Source organism: Ixodes scapularis, unplaced genomic scaffold, assembly GCF_016920785.2.
Source record: "Ixodes scapularis isolate PalLabHiFi unplaced genomic scaffold, ASM1692078v2 PGA_scaffold1__304_contigs__length_218370807, whole genome shotgun sequence".
Taxonomy (NCBI): domain Eukaryota; kingdom Metazoa; phylum Arthropoda; class Arachnida; order Ixodida; family Ixodidae; genus Ixodes; species Ixodes scapularis.
In genome coordinates, this window is record NW_024609846.1 from 205,827,420 (window position 1) to 205,841,692 (window position 14,273).

The following is a 14,273-nucleotide window of genomic DNA, read 5'->3' on the forward strand; positions in this document are numbered from 1 at the left end:
GTGTGATTTCAATTATACTTACGTATAGCGGGTGCTGAGTAATAGACAAGAAAACAACAACGCGAAAGCTTTTGTTGTTGTTTTTACAGTCGATGTTTTGTGGGTATATAACACTACAAAGGTGCACCTTTTAGAAAAAAGAAAAAAACAGGAGCCATCAATTTTAGTAAACTTGTTTTTTTAATTTTTCCAAAATCATGCTCAGTGCATGCTTTCCTGAATCACGTAACGGATGGCATTCATGCAGGTTCGGAGGACGTATTCCGTTTTATCACGGTCTTCTTTCTGCAGTCCAATCGAGAGAAAAATGACTATACTCTTAGTTATAGGGACGCTTCAACAAAGTACACTTCGGAACGCACAGAAACGCTGTCAGCAAAAGAAACTCACAAAACGAACACGGTAAATCCACATTTCACACGTAACTAAATTTGCATGCTGGACAAACTTACAAACACAATTTCGTTACGTGCTGTACGAGCATGAACGCAGTGGCACTTTCAAGTGCGCTGTTCCGAGACCACACTGAGAGTTACCACGCAGTAAGTATTTAACACCCTCGAAAGTGATTTTCAGTTTGTACCAGGGCACTCAATAAATTTACTCAGCAAATTTACACTCTTTACACACTCAATAAATTTACACCCTTAAGGCTGTTAGTTACCCTACACCCGCTTCAAAGCAAGACTGCTTAAGGTGTAAGTTATGTTTACAATTTTCCTCGGGGCTAACACGCTCAGGGTGTTACAGCTAAACCCTTCGTGTGGTGGCGAACACCCTATAGTCTATAGAGTATAAAGCATAGCTTGCCATGCTTTGAGGCATTTTGCCCGTTTACAAACAGCACGGTCAACGTGCATTGTTTCTGTGCGCACGCACGAGACTTTGGATACAGGAGGAATGAAGGACGCTCAAGAACGGGACCCGGTGGACTTCAACTCGTACATTTGAAACTCATTCGCTGGTGAGCACCTCCGCAATTACGAAGGTTACATATATGTTGTTTTGTTAACGCCAAAGTTCGCATAAAGCCTAATATATCGAGGGTCAAGGAATGTATGTCCAAGTCAAAAGCATTGGTATAGGCAATAATTCTTCGAGATAGGTGTATCGAAATCGGGGTGCTGAAAGGAAGTAGCCGTGGATCTAAATGTCTGGAATACCGATTTTGCCCATTTAACGGCGTGAACAACAAGCGATAGTGTATGGTCCAGCCAGTGGCGTCACAACGGCGGGCGGCGGGCCACTGCCTCGGGTGCCGCTAGTGATGCCACTGGGTCCAGCTCGGATATCACGTCTCAGAACCGCAAAATAAGTATATGGATAATTTGCGACTTCATCGGGCGCGGCTGCCTACGTATACGGGTAAGCACTGCAGGTTAAATTCCATTCCGACTACATAACAAAAAGATTCTACATGAAAGACGGACTTAAGCATTAGACTAACGGCCACAGCCAATCATTTCGCCGGCGACCACCCCGGCAATTAAAAAGATTACACATGATGCTTTTCTATTGACAGTATTTTTATGAAACAATATATCGGGGTTCATGGACTATGCCACCTAGTAAAGCGCATTGACAGAAAGAAATCGTTCGACACAGTCGCTAAAACAAGCAGTTCCAAGCGGATGCGTTGTCGCTTTATCGCAGCACACCTCAGCGCCCTATATACGCCCCCTTACCCTACTTGAAAAAAGGGTACCTAAAGGGTGTATTGCGTGACATAAGGGTGCCGTGCAAAATGGGTGTAGCGGCGAGTGAAAGTAAGTGTGCATGTCCAATGTTCAGGCATCCTTCTTTCGTATGCGTTGATTGCGCGAAGGAAACGCATATTATGACCAGTGGCGTGGTTGAAGGGCAGGGGCTTATAGTAAGCCTGCCCCTGTCCCCACACTCTCAAGAAAAAAGGGTGTCAAAAGGTGTATCGTTACACCCCTTGTCCCATATAATACACCCCCAAACTTCAATTCGACGTACAGCGCCCTACAGTCGAACAGACGGCCCGAAATTTTACGAGGGGCTTGATAGCCGTGTGGTACAATATTTTAAACAGCTGAAGTACGTATCAAAGACCACATAAAGAAAACACCGAGTTTTTACAGTAGGGCCAAGAAAACCCCGATTAGTTTTCTTGTCAGTAAAACGTCCATTAGCTATTTTAATAAGTTGCACCACACGGCTATCAAGCCCTTCATAAAATTTCGGGCCGTCTGTTTGACTGTAGGGCGCTGTACGCCGAATTGAAATTTTGTGGGTGTATTATATGGAACAGAGGGTGTAAGAATACACCTTTTGACACCCTTTTTTCTTGAGAGTGCACGACGATAGAGGGATGCACTCTAAAAAAAGTCTGTGCATCTACTTTCATCCACAACACTCGGAGAACCAATCAGCGCAACTTACGGAGGCAGCTCAGCGAATGACGATGCCGAAACATATGCTTAGACCAAAAAACGCAGACTGAGTTGTGACATTAAGCATTGCAAGCGTGACGTTTTGCATTGCTTAATGTCACAACTCAGACTGCGTTTTTTTTGTTTTTTTTTTTTTTGTTGGTCTAAACATATGTTTCGGCATCGTCATTCGCTGAGCTGCCTCCGTAAGTTGCGCTGATTGGTTCTCCGAGTGTTGTGCGTGAAAGTAGACGCACAGACTTTGTTTTAGAGTGTGTGCGTGTTGAATGCGTGGTGGAAAACAACAGGTTGGCAAACCAGATAAAGAACAACGCAGGGAGAACTGGATAAGGCCACACCATAGAGCTACCTAAAAAAAAACAAAAAAATGGGGGTGTATGTATGCTTATACAGCCTAAACTTAGTCTCTCAACGGGTGACTTGTCTCCTAGCTGTAGATGAGAAATTTCGCCAGTGCAGCACAAACCGCTAGCCTGGGGTCTGTAACGTGCATCACGCGGTAGTGAATAGTGATCCACGACCGCACGCCGGTACGATGCTCATCCAGATCGAAACGGGCAGAGGCAGGGATTCAACCCAGGATCCTGGGTTTAGAACTACCTAATAAAGCTCTGAGAGGTAGAGACGTACAGTCAGTCCCGCGTGCGTCCGCTCTTGCTCGTGTGCTCATGCAGACTATACAATGGTCAGAAAAATTAAAAAAAAAGGTTTGCATAGATCGCATTGGCGTTCCCTTGGTACTACTGCACACAACGTTCAAGTTAAAGTGTGCATCGGAGTAAACCTCGCTTGACAATATCTGGCAGGGCTAATATCCTCAATGCACACGCAATGAGTGTCTTTGGGCATCCGCATAACAGACGCGCAGGCGTCTGTCATGTGTGTGCCCAAGGACACAGGGCAAAAGTGCGATCTCGTCTCCTTTGTTTCTCGTGCCTATGCGGCCATACATATCTCAGTATCAAGACGTATCACCACCGTTTTGCTGGAGAATGCACTGCTGGAATACGCACCTGCACCTGCATCACCGTGATCTCTACCTGGAAAGAACAGTTGTCCGAGCATGATCCTTCGTGCACAATTAAAAGCACTCGTGCAAACAAACGTAAGCACCACTATAAAAAATACATACATATACCGGTTTCATTTGGATTCAGGCAACGAGGTGCAGTTATATTTTTTATTTTCCTTCAAATTTTTTTATTTCGTGACGCATATTCCAAGAGGAACAATTATTTTTATTTTAATGTCCTGACATGTTTAGTTTCTGAGAAAAAAAAATCTCAAAGAAGCGGGAAAACACGACGAGGTTTTGACGATTGTCGTTGTGTGGCATTTTTTAATCACTCTCAATCTCAAAGTATTCAGAAAAGAGCGTCTATATTTTTTAGTGTGATATATATGCAAGTAGATAAGGCGACATTATAACTACTGTTTATTATTGGTCGCTCCAATCTTTGTAAAAATCCCCAAACATGCCTCCGCGAACAACTGTGACCTAAATTGCGAATTTTTTTTTAGTCGACTGTTTATTATCGCTTTTAAAATAACCTCTTTGTTGCTCTTTGCTCTTTGTTGAGGCTGCGGCTTACTCACAATGCTGTTCACAAACTCGGGACTCTGTAGGCACATTTCAGTCGTCACCTCTGCCGGGTCACGGCCCTTGAAGTATCGTTTTCCTCGTTTGTTCAGCAGGGCCGACACCTGTAGAAGTAAGAGGAAAATGTTGAACGACAGTAGAAAAAAAGCATAATAGTAATTCCATTTCGGAACTTGTCAATTAATTTAAGAGATCCTGGAAATGTGCTTGAACTTGTGCCCCTTTTGTGTTTTCTACCTCTACGGGGATCGGGTAACGAGGATTGAGTGGCAGAACATTATGCGTCGAGAGGGAGAGGAGGAGGCGACAGAGTGCGTCAGAACTCCCAGCTCCGATGCGCCGCCAAATTTGTATCCCCTGCACCCGTTGAAGGCTTTAGAGCCCGGAACGCATGCGTCCGGCGGGCATTACGCTAAGGAAAACGTCCTTTCAAAAGTATGAAAAACAGCTCGTTTTTCAAACGGCTCGGTCAGACGCAGCGGAATACAGTGCAGGACGATTTGGATGAGCTCGAGGATAGAAGCAGTTACTCTCTGCTGACCCTAGCATATAAGGCTTATAGACAAATTCAGACACAACCGCGGCACCCAACTTTGTACTAGTTTTGAGAATTTGGAGCTAAATCTCCGCGATAGGCAACTGCAGAGGAGGTAGGAAGGAAACAGGCCATCAGCGAGCAGACGATGGATATAGTATACATCTTAAAATAGATGGAATAAAAACACGGAGGACGTTTACAGGCAACCCCACTCTTTCAGTTAGCAAAGAGGAATTTTAACGCGATAGCGTTACGGAGCTCGTGTCGCAGAAAATCCGGCGTCGGTGGCGTGACGCGAAAATCCTGATTGGCCGATAGGGTCATGACGTCAGAGCCACATGACCTCGCGTGGTGATTTCAAACAACGTTCACGTGAAACGTGACGTCACGCGTGGAATGAACGTGATTTAAAAATGACATGTAATGCAAATTAAAGGTCGCCGCATGTCTAAAATGATTTCACTTTATAAAGTAATTTATTTTGCCGTCAAAGAAAAATTTAAAGAATTTTATGCGGGATTCGAACCCACGACCTTTCGGTTTGCAAGCCAGACACAATACTCCTTTTCACAATAACTTGGTGAACAGTAGAGGCTGCGGCCCCCGAGACCCAATGAGGGCGCCAGAACAAGGCACGTGATAACACTCCATGATCGAGGCCACGGGGTCCTCGTTACCGCCAGAGCAGCAGAGCCCTCCGCGACAAAAAGTAGTTCTAGGCTTCTTTTTTCTTTTAACGGCAATTAAACTCGCGCGATTACAACTATAACGAGAAAATATGAAGAATGAAGAATAAATAATCACAAATTTATGAGTTTCAATTATATTTGAACCAAAAAAGTAACGCCACATCAAAATCCACTCAATTTTTTTTTTTTTTTGGCGCTGTGGTAATTGGCGGTCGCCGGCGATCGCAGCCGTGTAATCGGCAGTTTCCGCTCAAAACGTCGCACAGTGCCCTGGCATTAGCACCCGTCACAGATTCAAGGCTAGATTGAGCGTGTGGTTGTCTCGTGAACTGTTCCCGAAGTGCTGGCTATTCTAGCGGACGGATATGTTGCTGCAATGAACGTTCACCCGAAGAAGGTTGGTTTCGGAGCAGACGACTATTGTCTAGCAGACGACAGCCGGTTCCTCCGGGCCTGGCGCCTCGTATTTGGCGTAATGATACAAATGCTCCCGTGACGTCGGGTCACGTGCTCCGCTCCTACGTTCTTATTGGCTCGCGGGGCCCTAGCCTCCACAGTTCACCAAGTGATCATGAAGCGGAGTATAGGCCATGTCCGCCGCACATTCTGCTCATTGGCAGGAAGAGCGTGAGAAGCGAATGAGAAGGCGATGTGAACGGGGCCCGATTAGGCTGTCGCGGTCCAGTCTTGGAGGTGCACTAGGACATTTCTGAGATCGTCTATTCTTGCTGATAACTCATTCTACGGGGTCTTAGCATCCCAGAAATTGAAAACTTATGCTCGTGAGACGTCTATTTCCCTACTAAATATGTTATCGAAGTTCGTACCACGCCCCTTTCTGAGCGGAGAAATCTGGGGCGCAGACTTCAGCGGAGGCGCCGGCGGCGTGACGACGGGCACGCGTCAGCCAATCCCAACCCGCCTTTCCAAGAGAGGCAGCTTGCGATTGGCTGACGCGCGTACGTCGTCACTTTGTAATAAAAACGTCGAAAGATTTTCTGTCACCTCCAAGATGTTTTTTCTGCAGCTTTTCAATTAATAAACTACAGCCGTCTAAAAAGAAACAAAACATTCTTTACAGCTTCGCTATTCATTCAACAAAGTTTTTTACGCTTACTATGGTTTTCCACTTTGCTATAAATTGGTTGCAGCAAAATAACGTAAAAAAACACGAACTTGTTTTTTTTTTGTTTTTTTTTTTTTTTTGGGGGGGGGGGGGGGGAGGGCGGAAGGAATTATATTAGTAAGTTGCATCTCTGTAGCATTTGAAGGCACTAGTACATATCCTACAACTACAAGATAGAAACGAAGACAAACACCACAAAGCATTTAACACCTGAATCACAGTCACGTTGACTGCTCTATAGCCTTATACACTCCGTGCGGGAACTATTCGCAACTCCGGCGCCCTATAGGTGGCGGGGCGGTAGTTCCAAGAGACGGGGATAGATTCTCCAGGGTTTCCGACAGCGTCAGCGCGGTTTAGCGCGTTGACGCTGGTCAGAGCGGTAAAAAAATTTATTTTTTCTGCAAACGCGAAGCGGTTAGGGCAGGATCATAATACAGGTGACGGAGATGTTGACGCGCGTTAGCAAAATGAGCGTGCTGATATTTAAATGTTGCAGAAACCTCGACTTGCGAAGCTTTGTAGTGGGCGAGCGCGTTTTACGCACCGGCCACGTCACTGTCTGTGGCAGAATATTTTTGAGGGTGATGTATATATCGTGTTTGCGCCTTGCCTGGCCATTAGTGCTCTAAAAAGAGAGCCGCGAATGGTGACCGTCAAGCTTCGGAAGAGCAGCGTTCACAGTATTGATGTCTTCGTGTCACAGGCTCAAAACTATCTGCCCACCGTCTCGGTTTTAGTGTATTGCAACACGTGATCAAACTGCTCTATGGTTATTGATAGGGAGATTGTTACCGAAGCTACCGTGCGGTGCAGCATTACAACCGGAGGCTCGCGCTGCGCCTTTCAAGCACAATTTTCAGTGCGAGCCAAGAGCGTTGCCTTGCTCACGGTAACCAACGGTAGCCTGCGGTAACGCCACGCTAAAACTGTCTATTACCAGAATCGGCGTGTTTAGGGGTTTTATTTACTGCTTTACCAAAGAAGCATATTTTAATATACCGCATATATATATATATATTTTTTTTTTTTTTTTTTGTACCATAGTATTTGCAACGTTGTGGCCCATCTCGCCAACACTGCCCGTTCTAAGCTCTCGTCACGAACGGCTGACTAACACAAACGCGCTTAAAACGCTTCGGGAATTTTTTTTTTTTTTTTTAATCACGTGAAAGCAAGTACGCGTATTCTGTCTTTTAAAAGTGCTTGTCATAAATGGTCATGTCCCTACGGCCTTAAAACGCAAACCCATTTCCGACGTGTATTGCTCGACATATCCGTTCCGCGGCCAGTTTTCTCCTACTTAGGGCAAAAAATAGACTTTTCATAGACCGAGCGCTAGAGCTATACATTATTAGCGGGAGCGTTTGCCGTCACGTTGAGCCCAGATTGAGTTGGCGGCCATGCACAAGACCAGAAATCTGCAGCGTATGCGATATACGAAAAGTCCCTAATGAAATTAGACATCCCGGTCCTTCGTGCAACGCGTTGCGAGGTGGAGCACAATTATTATTATTTTGACGCGTTCACTTTTTTTGTTACAACGGCTTCACGCATCAAGGCCGACAGCCCCTGCCACCCTTTCCGCGCCGCCGCCGCCGCTGCCGTCCCCGTTCCTCTAGTTCTCCGTTCGTCCGCGGGAGGGCGAACGGCGCGCTGGAGTTGCGAATAGGGGGCGCTTTGAAAAACGCGCGCAGCGCCGCTAGTGGAGGAGCTGGCGTTCGACTGTGAGGCGCGTTCAGCAGCCTGCGGCGCCTTTTCGCATGCCATACTGTGGCGGCGGAAGCGCGCACGGACGAAAGTTTTGCTTTTTGAGCCGATACGTTGAGGGTGACGTTGCATGACTGCTGGGGCAGACCTAAGAAGGGCATTTAGCTGTTCTCCACTTCTTATATATCTTATATATTGAGTTTGAGCCGTTATTAAGGGTAATTTCTCTAGTTGCGGCCAAAAAAGGAGTTGGAGCAATTTTCCGAAAAACAAGACGGCCGCCACCATAATTGCTCTGAGAGGGAAGTTTACTTCGCTCGTCGCTGTAAACGTAGGACTGCTGGAACAATGATATTGGAGGCGAGTGAGATGTTTACTAAGTTTGTGCACGAAGTGTGCCAAGTTTCATTAAGACAGCAGGTGTGAAAGTTATGTTTCTAACGAATAAAGAAATAAAGCTGTACGGGATATCCAATACTGGACCCGAAATGTTGTGCTATAGCGGGCTGTGCAAAGTGAAGATTTAGGCACACAGGTGCTTGGACTTGACAGTAACATGACACAGCACTTATTGTACAAAAAAAAAAAAAGCGGCATAGGGAAACCAGGTGAAAATTCGGTATGGTCGGCGTAACTCAATGGGAACCGGTTTTGACTATGAAAAGGCTGTCAAGAGAATACCGCTGGTCGGGGAGGTGGAGACTTTAGAAGAAGGAAGGGACTAGTGGACTGCACTTCCAATTGAATCAACTTTACGAAAGGTGGTTCCAAAGCCGAGAAAACAAAGTTGTCGGCCAACACACGGTTTGGCCGCCAAGGGCTTTTGCGGTCAGCTGTTGTGTAATAACCTATTGTGCGAGGTGCTGATTTTCGGCGCACAGGTACTTTGACATGACCGTCACTTTGCAAAACACTTATTATAACAAAAAGAGTTCGCATAGCGAAACCAGGTGGAAATTTAGTTTGGGCGGCGTAACTAAATGGGAACTGGCTTTGACCGTCAAAGGCTGTCAGATAATACCGCTCATCGTGGGAGGTGCACGCTTTACAGGTAGGAAAGGACCAGTGGACGGTACTTCCAGTTCGAACCACTTTGCGATAGGTGGCTCTAAAGCCGAGAAAAAAAATTGTTGTTAACAGAACTCGGGGTGTCCGCGTTTCCACATCCAAAAGGAAGCTGATCAAGAAAGAAAGCACACCACATAAACTTCCATACCCAAACGTCGATTCTCCAGTGATTCCGAGTTTCATTGTTGTTTTCTTTAGATTTATATTTGTCACTTTTTTTTACCGTTCGAATCTTTCTTCATGAAGTACAGATTGCGTGCCATACTTGTCCGGAAATATCATCGACACGTACGACGAGGATGAAACTTCTTTAGAGGGCATTCCTCCAGTGAAATCGGCACTGCATACCCGCGAGTGTGGGATGGCATTTCAGTTCGTCCCATCGGCGCTGACACATGTAGGCGTTACGGGTACGAAAACAAACGCAGAGCGCAAAGCGGCAGTGTAGAATATGTCAGCCGTGCCGACACAGTGGCAGACATGATCGGGAGACCAAATTTCTCGCGTCGTAGGGCACGGCTCCATCGTTGTCGCTGTCCCACAAAACATTGGCGAGGTGAAAAACTGTGAAACTTTGTCTCCACGAGATACAACGCATGACTATTGAAACACTTAATGACGCAGCACAGGCAGCACTTCATGCTGTGAACCCAGCGCAACCGCACCACTCCGACTTCAATGCGTACCAACGTACGCTGCGTGGTTTCGGTTTCGTTTTCTCTGGGGTTCTCACTGCTTACCTTCCGTAGCGGCCGCGCGGCGGCGCGCCAGTCGCGTCGCACGGAGTGTATATAGCCAACATATTGAAGTTCATTATTTGGCCGGTGACCCCTCAGCACTTGTTAAGGTTCCGAGTATTCGATCTTTTCCTCGGGAGTCTGTCAAACGGAAAACAGTGCTTCGAAGTTCGTGGACGATATCTCTTACTATAAAGCATTAGTACAATTAATAATAATTCGGCGCAGTCGCTAAAACAACATCCACAAAAACGGTTCCTAGAAGAAATGTTATCGCTTCTCTGCATATCATCACTCAGGACGAAGCGAGTCAAGGCAGTTTCTCCACCTTAAAATAGTTATTTTGCTTTTCTTTACAAGTTCACTATTTAGTATGGTCATTAAAGTCACTATAGTCACTTACAAAGTGAGAACGACAGGGCGTGTATTCCGAACGCCTGGCATCCAGCACGCGCCCCATTTCTTCCGTCGTGCTTTGACTGCACGCATGCGCTCGAGGTGCACAAACGCCGAAGCGTTGTCAAGGGTAGTAGGCTCGCGCTGGAGGCGGGACAACTGAAGCTGCTCCCTACCGTTCTCACCTTGTTAGAGAGCATTAAGTGTCCTTTGACATCTAGTCGAGGTGTACAATGTTCAATAAAAAGTCAACAGAAAGTCTATAGCTTTTCTATTGGCACTGGCTACAGAGGGTCAACTGAACATTTTCAACACGAAGTAAACAAAACGCCTGCAGTCATGCTGATGACACTATCAACAGGAAGTCAGCAGAAAAAAAAATTAACTTAAAGTTATAAGAAAGTCAACAGCTTTTCTTTTGACTCAAGCTGAATAAAATCATCAGAAAAGTTTCAACACAAAGTCAACAAACTTTCTGTTGACCATGTCAACAAAAAGTCAAAGTCAAAAGAAAGTAATCAAGTCAACAAGAGGTCAGAACGTTTTCAATAAAAAGTCAACAATCATTTTTATACGCCGCTGGCGCCTCCGCTGAATTCAGTCCTCCTGATTTTTTCCTCTCAGAAAGAGGCGTGGCACGAACTTCGATAACATTTTTAGTAGGGAAATAGACGTCACACGAACATAATTTTTTTTTTATTTCTGGGATGCTAAGATTTTGTGTAATGACTCATCAACAATAGACGACCTGAGGAACGTCTTCAGTGCACCTTTAAAGGCAAAGCTTAAACGTACGTCCTCCAAGCTTTTTTTTTTTTTTTTTTTTTTTTCGGGCACGAAAATTTGGGCGTCAATTAGGATCCAGATAAACAAGGGGAAGGGAAGAAGGGGAAACGTATAATCGAGGGCAGTTAAGGAGCTTAGCCTGTGTACCGTGACTGTCCATGTTTATAAATTTTCTCGTTCTGGCTGGCCTGATTTAATTTTCCGATAAATTCTAAATTTATCGTGGAAGAAAATGTTATCAAAGTTAATTACTATGAGGTCAGTTTCATTGCAAACTTCGTGTCCGTCCGAAAATCATTACAGGGTTCCTTGAAAACTGTTGTATTTATAAAGTGAAAGATAAAATACCCATAAAGGAACCCGATCGATGCATAGGAGAAAACAGAATGTTGGTTGGTGTCCGCAACCATGTTCGCAAAGTGTTATTTTGCGAGTTGTCTGCAACGTACCTGATGGCTTACTGACAAAAGTAACGCTGGCTCCCATCAAATCGTGTCGGTGATTAATTAAAAACAAAAATATTTTTACGATAATTTCTGGGGCTTTAAGTTGGACAATCGGAGAGAAACTCGTCGAGATCGCCGACTGCCGCGATTGGCCAGTGCCGCGCCGCGATTGGCCAGCGAGATCAAGCGCAGAGGTCGGCGCTTTCGCCGACTTTCTCGCCGAGTGTCCAACGTAGAGCTCCTGCACTGATGAAATCACAGCAGTGCGGTCCTTTGGCTGGCATCGCGGTAGAACTTAAAACGTGTGTGCTCACGTGAGTCGGCATCATTGTCGTTGCGCACCAGAAAATGTTATTTTTCATTTCCTTTGTCATGTCTGCAATTAAAACACGATTGGACAAAGGTTATGAGTGTACGAGTTAAAATGCGAAATGTCTGGTCCCAAACTATGGTCTATAGCAGCGGAACGCGACGGAACAGCACGCGACAAAACAACACGGTCAAAACCGCACGACGTCACGATAGCACCGCATCAAAGATGAACGAGTTCAAACAGCACGAGACGAAGAAGCACACTGCTTGTCTTGTCGAACGCTGTTCTGCCGTATAGTGCCGACCCTAAATATGTCGAAAATGCTGCCGGACGAATTCCTATTTCATTCTCGCGGCATCTTTTTCTCATTTTGAGTTGGTGCAATGAAAACAGAAATTGTAAGTTATTATACCGAGGTAGGTGAGAATCTAGAGATAGCACAACGTTCACTAAGTTTGGAGCACTGCTCAAATAGTGACTTATTAAAGAATCGTAATGCAACATTACCGCAAAATTGAACGTGACTCGTTTGGTTGCTAGTCGGTGGATCGGAGGAGGCCAGCTTCAGCATCGTAACAGCCAGAAAAACGTGCAGGGTGAGGAAGTGGTCCATTGAACCACAGCATCCAGTCAGAGTTCTGTCGATCAGGGCTGAGGGGCCCGGAAAACTCAAGAGGAAAGTCGTGCAACGAAACGTGATTGATTTTCGTGTACCCGTACTGTTTGTGCAGCCACCATGATGTAATTAAAACTTTTTGTCGGGCTCTCGAAGAATATTCAATGGTTCACAATTGCGCTCGGATGAATCCGAAAGATTATATTTATTTGATCAGATTTGCGTTCTCGAAGGCCACTAGCTGCGTGCATCGTCGAAACCTATCGGCAAATGTCTTTATGTAGTAGAAACGTACCCTAGCAAAAAGAAGGAAAAAAAAAGAGGGCGACCTCCATAGCTAATAAGAAAATGCACAAACAAATATTTACGAAGATCCACACGCACGCACGCACGCACCCACGAAGACATGCACGCACACACCTACATGTGTGTTAATAAGCGCACGCCATACCTGGGTTAATCACTTCGAAAATGTAATTTAATTGTACAGTTACAACTACTTTGCTCCAAAAGCAGTTAAATTAGAATTAGGATTAGTAGCTCAAAAATTAGTTCATTAAAATTATGTATTACTTTCAGAAAATAATGCAATTACTTCGCAGTTACTTTACTTTGAAAGCTACCGACTTCAGCGATGTTGACGTGATAACATTTTGCTACGCTGAAATATACTTCCGAGTCTAATCATCATCTGGCCGTTTATAATATAATGTAGTATGGTATTTTGCATTCATCGCGTTAATGGTGTGGTATCGGAGCTGAGCTCTAACTATGATACGGGTGGGATGTTTTTATTGCGAAAGCATTAACTGTATTGTACTATTTGAGCGTGTTGGTGCTTTTTTAAACATTTAAAAAGTGGAGACATCTAAGGGACGATACAAAAAGGAAACCATTCAACTTCAACAACATTTATTTTCGGCTTCAAGCTCGCCCGCCCGCTCCTTGGGAGTACGGGAAAGGGAAAGCTTGCTGGCTGGCTACGGTTGGTGGGCGCAGGACTTCGTGCACGCTGCGGAAAGCAGACACCTGACTATGCCGGATTTTACGTGTCTTTTTTTTTGTTTTTTTTTTTAGTGTGCGCTTGAAAATGGAAGCACCTGTTGGAAAGACCAACACACTCTTTTTTCGGAAGGTCGGAGGCTAACTTTAGGTGCCCAGGCGAAGCGCTGAATGCTGAATACTTCGCCAGGGCACCTCACATACAAGAGGGAAGACCCGACGCAAGGCGAACTGCAGTTCCTGGAGGTTAGCCTCCAACCTTTTGAAATAGGAGTGTGCTGATCTTTCCAACAGGTGCTTCCGTTCTCTAGGCAACTGTGTAAAATAAAATCTCTAGGCAACTGTGTAAGTCAGACTTCGCTACAGTTCAGAACCACTTTAAATTCTTTTTTTAAATGTAATGTCAATCCTTTTTTCTTTCTCATGTGCTATCTTTGTTGTTTGAAGGGCGACCTTGACTGTGATCGGTAAAAAGAGCTGTAAACTAGTTCTATTTTACGTGTGTTGACCCAAAAAACGTTTCAGTGTTGTTGTTGTTGTTTTTTTGTTTTTTTTTTGGTCATTAGGGTTGGGGCGAGTAGGGCTGGATGCTGGAGGTGTGTACGATGTCATATGGTCTGGAGCGGTGGTCGCGGGACGGAGGTATTGGAACCAGCTCGAAGTTGAAAAGTCGGAATGTCGGAAAGACGACGTATGGATGCGATATGGACCGGTGATTAGGTAGAAGTTTTCACATTTTCCAGTCTGGCGAATTGGTGTCTTGAGTAAAACAGGGTCGCCAATATTATAAGACACTGGTATGTGGGTGTCCGCGTGACGAAGTTGTTGT